General features: G+C 42.6%; 1 protein-coding gene across 2 annotated transcripts in view; it reads right to left on the bottom strand.

Annotated features, from left to right (window-relative positions):
• The window catches only part of nipa2 (NIPA magnesium transporter 2), a 38,774-nt gene that overhangs the window by 14,870 nt on the left and 9,910 nt on the right, over positions 1-13,994 (bottom strand). Inside the window, exon 2 of one of the 2 annotated variants that reach the window (XM_043692299.2) lies at positions 1,682-1,773. The exons of the other annotated variant lie outside the window; for it this stretch is intronic. The gene's annotated coding sequence lies outside the window, so the exon portion shown is untranslated. The remainder of the gene's footprint in view (positions 1-1,681; positions 1,774-13,994) is intronic. 2 annotated transcript variants of the gene reach the window in all.

The following is a 13,994-nucleotide window of genomic DNA, read 5'->3' as shown; positions in this document are numbered from 1 at the left end:
GATCCAGCTGAGACAAGGTGGGGGGAGGGGGGGGATGAAGAAACTGGTGAAGTCCAAGTTCATCCCCTGCGGTTGGAGGGTTCCCAGTCGGAAGATAAGACGCTCCTCCTCCGACCGTCGGGTTGTTGTGGTTTGGCAGTGGATGAGTCCAATGACCTGCATATCCGCGGTGGAGTGGGAGGGGGAGTTGAAATGCTGTGCTACAGGTTGGTTGGGTTGGTTCGTCCGGGTGGCCCAGAGGTGCTCTCTGAATCGCTCCGCAAGTAGGCGGCCTGTCTCCCCAATATAGAGGAGGCCACACCGGCTGCAGCGGATGCAGCCCAAAGGAAACTTCCATATCCGCCACAGATTCACCTGCACCTCCACCCACATCATCTACTGCATCCGCTGCAGCCGGTGTGGCCTCCTCTATATTGGGGAGACAGGCCGCCTACTTGCGGAGCGATTCAGAGAGCACCTCTGGGCCACCCGGACGAACCAACCCAACCAACCTGTAGCACAGCATTTCAACTCCCCCTCCCACTCCACCGAGGATATGCAGGTCATTGGACTCATCCACCGCCAAACCACAACAACCCGACGGTCGGAGGAGGAGCGTCTTATCTTCCGACTGGGAACCCTCCAACCGCAGGGGATGAACTTGGACTTCACCAGTTTCTTCATCCCCCCTCCCCCCACCTTGTCTCAGCCGGATCCCTCCAGCCCGGCACCGCCTTCCTGACCTGCAGTCGTCTTCTTGACCTCTCCGCCTCCATCCTACTCCGACCTATCACCCTCACCTTGACCTCTTTCCACCTATCACATTTCCAACGCCCCTCCTCCAAGTCCCTCCTCCCTACCTTTTATCTTCTCCTGCTGAACACTCTCTGCTCATTCCTGAAGAAGGGCCTGTGCCCGAAACGTCGAATCTCCTGTTCCCTGGATGCTGCCTGACCTGCTGTGCTGTTCCAGCAATAAAGTTTCAGCCTATCTTTAACCCCATTAGTTTATTATTTCTACTTATATTGTTATTAACTTATATTAGCTCTTGATTATCCTGTCTACTGTTTTTGCATTTTACTTGTTCTTTTATTACTGTCCCTGTTTCTCTTTCCCTTGTCAGCCTGCTTAGGTTTCCACACCCCTGACATTCTAGTTCTACTGTGCAGCAGCTTCTGGCAGTCTCGCTCCATTTAAATGGCATTCAGCTCTTTCATTCTTCCTGCCAAAGTCCACAGCCAACTGTGGACCCAACAATGATCCTTCTGGCACTCCACTAGTTACGGATTACCATCCTGAAAAAGATCCCTTTATCCCAACTTATCCCAAAAGCTAGTGCTTCCAAATAAACCTGTTGCGACTATAACCTGGTGTTGTGTGATTTTTATCTTTATCCGAATACGGTCTTCTCTTTATTAGCCTCTGTCTGCAAAAAAACTATGCAGAATTTCAGGAACCTAAATTTGGAGATTACACAAAAAAACCTCTTCAAGCCAGAGATAGATACATTGTTGATATTACAGTATCAGCTTTAGAAGTACTGCCACACAGTTCCAAAAACACATTTTTTGAATGAATTATAATAGACTGAATAGTATTACTCTTCCATATTAATCTTCTGCCTGTTGGGTACAATTAACTAATCAGAATGGTCAACTGAGACCACATGACACCAGCAATGGTTAAGTAATTGTTACAATACCTTCTGCCGTTCTTTCTTGAAAATTGCCAACATGCAGTTTCACTTTCCAATAAATGCATTCGGTTTCCATTTACAAATGATGCACAATATCTCTGTTGGGGAAATAAGACTCCTGTTTAATTGTAAATTTTTTATAGTGAGAAAGAAGAAGGCAGGAGTGATCATGAAGAGGTGACTGCTCAGCTCACACTTAGTTTCACAGAATGGCTTTCCTCTGCTGCACTTATACTTTAATATTATAACACTGCAAACCAAAAAAAAAAATCATTTTAAATTAAAGTTTTAATAAACCAAGAGACCTAAACATTTTGCCAATTGACTTACTCTGCACTTAGATTTATAAATAACTATTCATGAAATATAATTTTCATGCAAGTCAATCTCCCATTGCCACACTGAATATTCATCAAAGTAACTAGTAGTTATTTTGCATTCGAGTGAAGGGTCAAGAGAGCACAGATTTAAGGCAATTGACAAAAGAATCAGAGGCAAGTTGAGGAAAATATTTTTTTCACACACTGGGTGGTTACATTTTGGAATAATTTCCTGATGGGGTAGTGGTTATAGGTTCAACAATAGTATTCAAAAGGTAAGTAAGTAGCCAAGTACAACAAAAACCTCAGATGTAAGGGAGCAGGAGATAGGGGCAGCAGAATTATGCATCAAAACAGCAAGCACAAATTGGACAACTGGGTGGTGTCCTCTTGTACATAATCATTGAGATTCCAAGCATTAACAGTAATAGATTTAATAACATGACAACACTATCACTTGAGTAATAAGAACCAAAAGTATTACAATGCTGCCTACTGATTTCAACTAAAAACAAAATCAATTTACAATTAATAACTATCTTATTCACTCCTGAGATATAGGCTTTGCTGGCTGGATCAACACTGACAGACTATTCCTAATTGCCCTCAAGGTGGTGGTGAGTTGCCTTCTTGAATCATGGCAGTCCATTTGGTAGATTTACATCCACAATGCCATTAGGGAGGGAGTTCCAGGACTTTGACCAAGCAACATCGAAGGAACAACAATATATTTCTAAGTCAGGATGGCGAGTGGCTTGAAGGAAACTTGCAGGTAATAGTGTTTCCAATAATCTGCTGTCCCTTACATTCTATATGGTAGTTGATGTGGGTTAAAAAGGTGTTGTCTACAGGGCCTTGGTGAATTTCTGCAGTGTGCCTTGTAGATTGCACATAGCGCTGCTACAAAATTTCAGAATAAAGTGTCATCTTTTTGAAGAGCAATGAGGAAGAATTTATTCTGAGGTAGTGAATTAATGAAATGCTTGACTGTAGGAGGCTGAATATTTAAAGCTGAGGTAGACAGATTTTTAATTGGTGAGGGAATCAAAGGCTATGAGATAAGATAGCAAAGTAAAGTTGAGGATTATCAGATCAGCCATGATCTCATTGAAAGGTGGAGCAAATTTGAGGAGCTAAATGACTTATTTCTATTCTTAAATCTTATGGTCTTATTCACTGCAGAATTCCTAGCATCTGACCAGCTCTTAGCTATTCCATGCATTATTATTTTCAAGAAGTTAATTTTTCAGTGTTATTAGTCAATAAACTAAGTATATTTCTTCAAATTCTAATGCTAACATTGTAATGTTATTAGTGTTGCAGACTTTCAGTCTAAGAACTAAGGTTGCAATACAAGCACAATTTTTTTATATTTCAGTTCAATTCTGTTCCAGGTAACAAGATGATTAAAGGTAAAAGTGGAATTAAAGGTTTGTACCTGTGTAACAATTTACACGACACAGATTTCTCCAAACCCAATGATTAGTTTCAGTCTGCTCCCTTAGGAGCGCAAGTGGTTCTTTATTCATTCATTCATAAAGCATGGGCTTCGCTAGCTCGACCAGCACTTTTTGTCCACCAAAGTGGTGGTGGTGAGCTGCATTTTTGAACTGCTGCAGTCCATTTGATATAGGTACACCGACAATGCTGTTAGGGATGGCCATTAAAGCCTGTCATTAAAATACAATTCAATGCCCCGCTTCGATAAACTTGATATTTAAGAGCATATGTATTTTTCCAAATAACATTGATTTTGCTCCTGGAATTAGATTTTACCCTCACTCACTGAGATGTCTGGACTTACGTTCACATCTCTTTTTACAGGTGAGCTGTGCCCAGCTTCAACAAAGATATAAAAACAATGAGTACACAACATTTAGCACCATTTAAGAGAACTCATAGTAAAATTAGGCCTGTTTTCTCCAGAATTTAGAAGCTGAAGAGGGTATAGATCAAAGTCTTCAAGATATTAACAGGAAAAGGTAAACATCAACAGGAACAAGTAAAGATAAACTATCTCCACTGGTTGGACATTCCAGAATCACAGGACATTGTCTAAATATTAGAGCCAGACCATTCAGGAGGGGTAAGTTGAAATAAGCCCTGAAGAAGGGCTTATGCCCGAAACGTCGATTCTCCTGTTCCCTGGATGCTGCCTGACCTGCTGCGCTTTTTCAGCAACACATTTCCAGCCATTCAGGAGGGGTGTTGGGAAGCATTTCTATACAGAAAGGATGATAGCGGTTTGGAACTCTCAAACAGCAGTTAATGCTAGATCAATTGTGAATTTTAAATCTGAAATTTTTCTGTAGCAAATGTAATAAGGAATATGGGCAACAGGCAGGTATATGAAGTTAGGGCACAGATCACCCATGATCTCATTGAATGGTGAAACAGGCTGAAGGATTGAATAGTCCTTTTGTTCTTGTTCCGATGTGCTGCAGCAACTCAATAAGACTCATAAAACATATAACATTACAATTCATTGCCATAGAAGGTTCTGGAGGCCAGGTCACTGACCATATTTAATACTGAGATAGGTAGGTTCTTTAGTCTCAAGGGGATCAAGGGTTATGGGGAGAAAGCGAATGGGGTTGAGAAACTCATCAGCCATGATTGAAAGGCAGAGCAGACTCAATGGGCTGAATGGCCTAATTTCTGCTCCTATGTCTTTTGGTCCTTTCAGTTTTCACCTCTTCTAACTTGACTGGCTTCAGATGCTCTACGTTCAGACTTTATATCAGCCATTATCAGTGTAGAACAATTCATTTCATTCTTGTTTACTGGAACTTTGCAAATGCTTTGATAATAGAATTACAGAAATGTATAATGCAGGTGTCCTTTTATCCATTGTGTTTAAGGCAGTCAAAAAGGAACTTCCTAATCGCACATTTCAGATCTCAGCTGATAGCCTTCAAGTTTACGGACTTGAAATGCATGTTTAACTACTTTTAAAAATGGCATGAGAAGTCTGTTGCCACTACCCTCTCAGACAGTGGATTGTTGCCTGTAATAAAAACAATCTATATTTTTAATTTAAAAAAAGATTTTAACATAGAATATACCAGTGTAGTATAGGCCCTTCAGCCCTCAATGTTGTATCGACCTGTGGAACCAATCTGAAGCCCATCTAACTTACACTATTCCATTTTCATCCATATGCCTATCCAGTGACAATTTAAATGCCCTTAAAAGTTGGCAAACGCCAACTACGTAATGACTGCTTCCCACTTTATTAACCCATTACCCTTGCTTCCTGCACCCTATTGTTAAATGAACGTTGTTATCTAATCTGAGTCACGTTCAGCTGAATCTCTTGTTTCACGAAACTCAGAACTTAACTCTTTTCCTGCCTGCTTATACCCTCTACACATTCACGCAGAGATATGGGACTAAGTTGGCCAACTGTTGCAGGCAGAGAGTTCCATGCCCCTACTACTGAGAAAGTCTATTGCCTTAAAACTTGTCTTTAAACATTTAGACTAAGATGTAATGCTGAATTATAGAACACATTTACTTCACTAGAAAACAGATAGGCAGGAAGGCTCAGAAAAATGGGGGGGGAGAAAGAGAAACTTAAAGAATGCAAAAGATAGGGACACTGGACTCACCAAGTGATAACAGGATGCTGTAAGACAATTAAGAACATTTGCCTTAGCATGATTGAATCTGTGTGAACAGGACACCAAGTGATAACATTCACAGCCGTTCCCTTGTGAAATTAATGACAGTGTTCGATTCCTGTATGCCGTACTGGGGTTAGAGTCCCCCAGGGTGGGTTTGGTTGAGGTTCAAGTCCTCTGCATGGTACTGGGGTTCGAGTATACTGGGTGGGTTGATTTGAGGTTCAAGTCCTCCACAGTGTGCTGAGCTTCAGCCCCCTGTGTTTAAGTGAGATTTGGGCGCCCTTGAGGAATAAATGAGAAAGGGGTTAAAATTCCCTCATGGTGAAATTTGAGGCACAGAGTCTTTGTTCTGGGGGAAGAGAGTGGCTTTGATTGCAGCACCACGTCATCTGCTGCGAGGACTCTCTTTTTATAAATATAATTCCAGTGAGAGAATGCAAAAAAAAAATGAGAAAACACTGAAATTAAGGCTGCATTAATACCTGGGTTGAAAAAGGAACATTTTAATGTAGATTGTGCCGTAATGAGAGTGATGTTTAAAAATTTTGCTTTGTTAGAATACTCGTTCGGAAAATCCTTTCAAGTAACTGTTTTGCTTTGTTTGAATCAGGATCTCAATTCAGTGTGTTTGTGGGCAATGGAATGGACCAGATTTTGTTTTTACATTGAAATTGTATTGTAATTTCTTAAAATTATCAACCTTGTAACCTTAAAACAAGTTGATTTGAGTTCGAGTTTTTTTTCTACAATGCCTGTTTTAAAAAAAAAAGTTGGGTCAGTGGTCATGCTTTAGCCAGATGAGAGTATTATATTAAAATATCTTTGCTGCTGTGTTTTAATGCAGAGCAAACAGAAAAAGAAGAGCGCATCTTTAGTTTAATGTTTTGTTAACGTTTTCTTGAGAAAATTAGAACTAGAAGAATTCTATTAATTATTATTAAGACTTCATTGGCCCCGTCATACTGTAAATTCAAAGAATGTCGATTTCTACCAAAGTTGCCACTGTAATTCTGACTGTTTTATTTGGGAAGCTTTAGTTGGAGAACATATCTTAAAAATATTCTGCATTTATTTCCCACAAATATTTGAGATTTAAATCTGAACTGAAACTGCCTCTTCAATTGCTAAAGCCCAGGAAACATTCTGGTATTTTCTTGCTGTTCCAGACTTTTGAAATACTTTTCCTGACAGCTTTCACATTAGCCAAGTATCAATTTGTTAAAAGAAAATAATTTTTGAATAACTTGAATGGAGGCACCCGAGGGTTTGATTTTAGAACCTTTGATTGTTGTTTACAATTGACTGAATTTTTTAGGCAGTAAATTTAGATGTTGATGGATTGTATAAAACTTCATAACGTCATAAATAGCGAACAGAGTAAGAGAGACTTCAAGAATTCAAAGAATATTGAAGTAGTTAAATTTAGTGTAGTTAAATATGTGACTGTCTTCATACTGATGACCACCTTGGCAAGGAAGGAATGAGAGAGCAAAGATACTTTCAGCAGCTAACATTGTCACCAGAGTTTCTCCATTCACAGGTAAAGCATGCCTTCGGACCACCGCCCACCCCTCCATAACCTGATCCAATGGATTCAATCAGCTCCCCAGTCATGAGCACGAAAAGTGAAGAAGCTAACAACAGTGAAGAGGAGGTGGCTAAGCTTTTTGTCAGTGGCTTTCCTACGGACATAAAACCATGTGAGCTTTACCTTGTCTTTCGATCATTTAAGGGATATGAAGGTTCACTGATCAAGCTAACATCACAACAGCCAGTTGGCTTTGTTACATTGAACAGCTGAGCGGGAGCAGAGGCAGCAAAGAATGCTGCATTCACCTAGCCTGCTAGTGCTGTTGTTATACTGTTGTTATAATCAGTCTTATGAAAGCTGGTAGTGCCATCTCGGTGGTTATTGTGAAATGATAAAAGGAAGGAATGAGAATGTACAGTGGGTATAAGCAGGCAAGGAAAGAGTTAAGTTCTGAGTTTTGTGAAACAAGTGGTTCAGCTGAGCATGATTCAGATCAGATAACAACGTACAGTTAACAATGAGGTGCTGGAGGCAAGGGTAATGGGTTAACAAGGGGGAAAAGCAGTCATTATGTAGAGCCATTTAACAATATTGGAAGCATTCAGTACACAAGGTCAGCTAACAAGGGGAAGGTATCACTGCATGAATCCTGTTAACAAGGTTAAGAACATTCATTCCCGCCCACAGCTTCTAACCTCATTTCGGGAACCCCGCATCTCCCAATTCTACCTCCTACCCAAGATCCACAAGCCTGACTACCCCAGCTGACCAACAGTCTCAGCCTGCTTCTGCCCCACCAAATTCATCTCCACTACCTCAATTCTGTCCTATGCCCCCTGGTCCAGGAACTCCCCACATACGTTCAGGACACCACCCACACCCTCTACCTCCTCCAAGACTTCAGTTTCCCCGGCCCCAAATGCCTCACCTCCACCATGGACATCCAGTCCATGACCAGGGCCTCCAAGCTTTCAGTTTCTTCCTCGCCTGACGTCCCCACCTGTACCCTCCATTGACACTCATTCGTTTGGCTGAACTGGTCCTCACCCTCAACAATTTCTCCTTCGAATCACCCCACTTCCTCCAGATGAAAGGGATAGTCAGGGGCACCCGCATGGTCCCCAACTATGCCTGTCTCTTGTCGGCTACGTGGAACATTCCATCTTCTGCAGTTACACTGGCACCACTGCCCACCTTTTCCTCCACTACACTGATGACTGCATTGGCCCCACTTCATGCTCCCACGAGGAGGATGAACAGTTCATCAACTTCACCAACACTTTCCACCCCAACCTTAAATTCACATGGACAATCTCGGAGACTTCTCTCCCCTTCCTGAACCTCTCCATCAACAGTGACCAAGTCAACACTGATATTTTCTATAAACCCACTGACCCCCACAGCTATCTGGATTGCACCTCCTCCCACCCTGCCTCCTGCAAAAATGCTATCCCTTATTCCCAATTCCTCCACCTCATCTGCTCCCAGGAGGACCATTCCACCACAGAACACACCGGATGGCCTTTTAAAAGACCACAATTTCCCTTCCCACATAGTTAATGATGCCCTCCAGTACATCTCATCCACATCCCACACGTCTGCCCTCAATCCCCACCCCTCCAGCCACAACAAAGACAGAACACTCCCATCCTCACCATTCACCCCACCAATCTGTGTACATTGCATCATTGTCCACCATTTCTGCCACTGACAAACAGACCCCACCAGAATTACATTTTCCTCCCCACTCCATCCGCTTTCCATAAAGACTGTACCCTCCGCAATTACCTTGTCAGGTCCACGCCCCCTAACAACCCACCCTGCCCCCACAGGAATTGCAAAGCCTGCACCCACACTCCCCCCCCCCCCCCCCCTCACCTCTGTCCAAGGCCCCTAAGGAGCCTTACACATCCATCAAAGTTTCATCTGCACTTGCACATGCCATTTCCTGTATCTGTTGCTCCCGATGCAGTCTACTCTACACTGTTAAAAATCACACAACACCAGGTTATAGTCCAACAGGTTTAACTGGAAGCACAGTGTGCTTCCAATTAAACCTGTTGGACTATAACCTGGTGTTGTGTGAGTTTTAACTTTGTCCACCCAAGTCCAACACCGGCATCTCCAAATCAATACTCTACGCTGGGGAGACAGGACGCCTATTCACAGAGCGCTTCAAAGAACATCTCCGGGACACCCGCACCAATCAACCCCATCGCCCCGTGGCCTAACACTTTAATTTCCCCACCCACTCTGCCAAGGACATGCAGGCCCTGGGTCTCCTCCAACCCCACACTCTTACCACCTGATGCCTGCAGGAAGAACGCCTCATTTTCCACCTCGGGACGTTCCAACCCCATGGCATCAATGTGGATTTCACCAGTTTCCTCATTTCCCCTCCCCTGACCTTACCCCAGTTCCAACCCAGCACCGTTCTCATGACCCGTCCCATCTATCCATCTTTCTTCCCACCTATCCACTCTACCCTCCCCTCCAACCTATCACCATTATGCCCACCTCCATCCACCGACTGCACTCTCAGCTACCTTCCCCACCACCCCCCCACCCCCTCCAGCCCCACACCCCTACCATTTATCTCTCCACCCCAAAGGCTGTCAGCCTCATTTCTGATGAAGGGCTTTTGTCTGAAACGTCGATTTTCCTGCTCCTTGGATGGTGCCTGGCCAGCTGTGCTTTTCCAGCACCACATTCTTGACTCTAATCTCCAGCATCTGCTGTACACACTTCTGTCTAAGAACATTCATTGCATAACATTAAAGGGCTTGGTCTCTGCTATTGATACTCATTGATTGTAATAGTCACCCAATTAATGTGTATGTTTCCTTATCTGGATGCTCCTCCCTGTAAAATGACTACATATGTCATTGAGAAACTGCTGTTTGAGAGAGAAGACCATGAACTCATGTCTCTGTGCACATAGGCAATTATTTTCTCTCCCTCCAGGCCCGGAATAAAGATGAAGGAGGTAAAACTACACTGCGTCTGAGTGTTTTGCTTCGACTGAGGAGGGAACGAGACGACATATGCAATAGTCTACTGTGGGGAACCTTATCAAACACCTAATTGAATTCATATATACCACATCAACTGCTTTACCCTCATCCATCTGTTTGGTCAACTTCTCAAAGTAACTATCTTCCACATATTATTTCTGATAGGTAAAGTGACAAAAATATACAGTAGCAGCAAATAAAAAACAAGGCATATGATTGTTATATTTGGATAAAGATAGCTTCAGCTTTTCCTCTTTTCACATGCTCACGATTCTATAAATGACAGCTGCTACCCTGTCAAAAAGGTGAGATTGCCTCATTCTACCTTCCCTCAATAGCCCCTACCCTAATGCACTTATAGCATCTTGAGCTTATTGGTTAGTGCTTTTATATAAACATATTTTTCTGCACTAGCTCTGACATAATGAGTTATTAACTACGGTATTTTTTACACTACATTAGAACCCATTCACAGTTCAGCAAGCAATTATCTTCTGCAGTTCGTAATAAACAATGCAATATTTCTCAGAAATCAATGACAACTCATGCATGTTTATTCAGAACTTATTTACATCTATCAACCATTTTAGATTCCAACGAGGCATCTAAACAGTTTTTCAATTAAAATATATGTAGTTGTTTTTCATTCTCAAATTCACATTATTTTCATGAACTGCCAACAAAGGCAGTGTCCTAAAGGAAAAGATATCCAACGTTGTCAAAACATTAGGCTATTATCCAAATGATTGCTCCTCATGCCATGTTGTACCTTACTGCTTTGGAACCCCTTTCAGAATGTTTTCCTTCAGGGTAGTTGATCAGAGGAATGGAAGAGATTGGGGGATGGGAAGGGAGGTTACTTGAAATTGGAGAATTCAACATAAGGCCTCCTCCATTGCCACAGCAAATCAGACCACAAATTGGAAGAACACCATCTCATCTGCCACCTGGGCAATCTAAAGACTTAACATTGAGCTCTTAGATTTCAAATTACTCCACTTCCCAGCCCCCGAATCCCTTCCAGTCCAATCCTCCGACAGACCCTTCCAGCTACCAATTGGATTCATTCTTCCCATCGACCAACCAGGTCATAGCCTCTATCTGTGTTCACCTACCCCTACGTCACCACTCCACCCCTCTCCCCACCTCCCCCTTTAATCTGCAGCTCTTCTTACATCCACCCCCAGTCCCAAAGAATGGTTACACCCAAAAGATTGACTTTTTGACCTCCTGAGGCTGACTGGCTTGCTGTGTTCTTCCAGCCTTCTACTTGTCCACTACTTCCTCTGGCAGGTCATTCCATACACGCACCACCCTCTGGATGAAAATGTTGCTCCTCAGCTCCCCTTTAAATCTTACCCCTCTCACCTTACACCTATGCCCTCTAGCTTTGGACTCCACACCACGGGGAAAACACTGACTATTCACCCTACCCATGCCCCTCATGATTTTATAAACTTCTATAAGGTCACCCATCCCTCAGCCTCCAACTCTCCAGGGAAAACAGCTCCAACCTATTCAGCCAAACCAATGTCCTGTGCAGCTGCAAAATGACTTCCCAACTCCTATATCTCAATTCTCTGACCAATAAAGACAAAATGCCTTCTTCATTATCCTGTCTGCCTGCGACTCCATTTTGAAGGAACTATGAACCTGCACTCCAAGGTCTCCTTGTTCAGCAACACTCCCCAGGACTTTGCCATGAAGTGTCCAAGTCCAACTCTGATTTGCCTTTCCAAAACGCAGCACCTCACATTTATCTAAATTAAACTCCACCTGCTACTCCTCGGCCCATTGGCCCATCTGTTCAAGGTCCTATTGCACTTTAAGACTGCACCAACAACTTTGGTATCATCTGCAAACTTAAATGTACAATCTGACAGTTGTGGTGGCAGATTAAATTGTAACTTTTAAAAAGGAAACTGGATAATTATCTGGGAATTAAAGTCTTCAAGCCTACATGGAAAAAGCAAGGATGTGAGACTACGGAATTGTTCTTCGATAAACAGCAATATAGTTTCAGGAATTATTAGATTTACCATATTTGCCAAGATCTGCATTTCATTGGGATTTTATAGGTTTCCATGAAATCTACACACACACCCTCCAAATTTCCAGTGACTATAATCCTAAAAGATCCAGTCACTTGTCATATGTCAGTCCGACCATTCCCCCAGGAATCAGTCTGATAAGCTTTGCAACCATCCCTTCATAGCCAGAACCTATTTCTTCAGAGAAGGAGACTAAAACTGAACATAATATTCCAGGTATGATTTCACCAAGGCCCCATATTGCAACAAGACATCCCTGCTCCTATACTCAAATCCTCATGCTATTAATGTAGCGAAAGAATGAATCACCTTGCATGAGAGATACAGGTGATCATGTGAACATGGGAACTGGGGGAAAAAGACTGAGTTGCGCAACTATTTAACAAGGAGTGACCATTCACTAGCGAACTGTAGAAAGAGATTCACTTGCTTACTTTGCCCGCTAACATACCCACATGTCCATAAAAAGGAACTTGTGGGGTTTAATGGCAGGATGAGGAGAAATCTACGGAAAGGATCGAACACTGAACATCACCAATACAGTCACATCTGAGAGTAACTGTTTAGATTCTTCACCTATGGGAAGGGATTCATTTTGTTCTCCCACTTGTTGACACTTGAAAAATCCACATTGGGATCAGTTGCTTTAAATATTGTGACTGCCAGAAAACCTTAAAAATTCATAGGAGCAGCTGCACAATGTTCTTTTTCTGCAAGAGGGTGTTTAAATATTATGTGTGGGGGAAAAGAGCACACCTGCTGAGGGGACTGTGACTGCAGAAATTTGATTCCTTTGCTATAAAAAAGAATATCAAAATTAGGAGTAGTTTCACAAAGCTGGGGGTGGGAGAGTGAGCCATGAGGACACAAATTCTTCAGTGAGAGTTGTACAAGTTCAGTGAGTGGGCAAATGCATGACAGATAAAATATGATGTGGACAGACGTGAGGAGCAAGACAATTCAGACTATCTGAATGGTCACACGTTGAGAAAGGGGGAGATGCAACAATACCTGGGTATCCTTGCGTATTAGTACCTGAAAGCAAGCATGCAAGTGCGGAGGGTGGTGAAGAAAGTAAATGGTATGTTGGCCTTAATAGCACAAGGATTTGAGTATGGGAGCACGGATGTCTTGCTGCAATACGGCTCCTTGGTGAAATCATACCTGGAATATTATGTGCAGTTTTAGTCTCCTCTAAAGAAGGATGTTCTGGCTATGAAGGGAGAGCATCAAAGTTTATCAGACTGATTCCTGTGGGCATAGGCAAGACTGAATTATGACGTGAGACTGGATCAGTTAGGATTACAGTAACTGGAGTTTAGAAGGATGAGGGGGTAGATTTTGTAGAAATCTATAAAATCCCAACAGGGTAAACACAGGAAGGATATTCCTGATGACTAGGGAGCCTAGAACCAGGGATGACCCTTTAAAGATACAAAGTAATCCATTTTTGGACTGAGATGAGGAGAAATGTCTTCATCCAGAGAGAGTAGGGAGTCTATGGAATTTTCTGCCACAGTAATCAGTTGAGGCCTGAACACTAACAGTGTTCAAACAGGAATTAGGTAGAATTCTTTCAGCTAAAGGGATCCTAGGGTATGGAGAGAAAACAGGAACAGGATATCGAATTGGGTGATCGGGAATGATGTTGAATGGAAGAGTGAGCTCAAAGGGCCAAATGGCCTACTCCTGCTCTGACTTTCTATTTCCATTATTAGGCCTGTTATATAGCACATTGCGTGACCGGAGGACATTCCAAAGTGCTTTTAAAGCACAC

The sequence above is a fragment of the Chiloscyllium plagiosum genome, unplaced genomic scaffold (assembly GCF_037043375.1).
Source record: "Chiloscyllium plagiosum isolate Xiang-an unplaced genomic scaffold, Cpla_swu_hap1 HiC_scaffold_6, whole genome shotgun sequence".
In the NCBI taxonomy this organism is placed as follows: domain Eukaryota; kingdom Metazoa; phylum Chordata; class Chondrichthyes; order Orectolobiformes; family Hemiscylliidae; genus Chiloscyllium; species Chiloscyllium plagiosum.
Note: the sequence above shows the minus strand (reverse complement) of the source record. Positions and strands in the feature narration are given on the sequence as shown.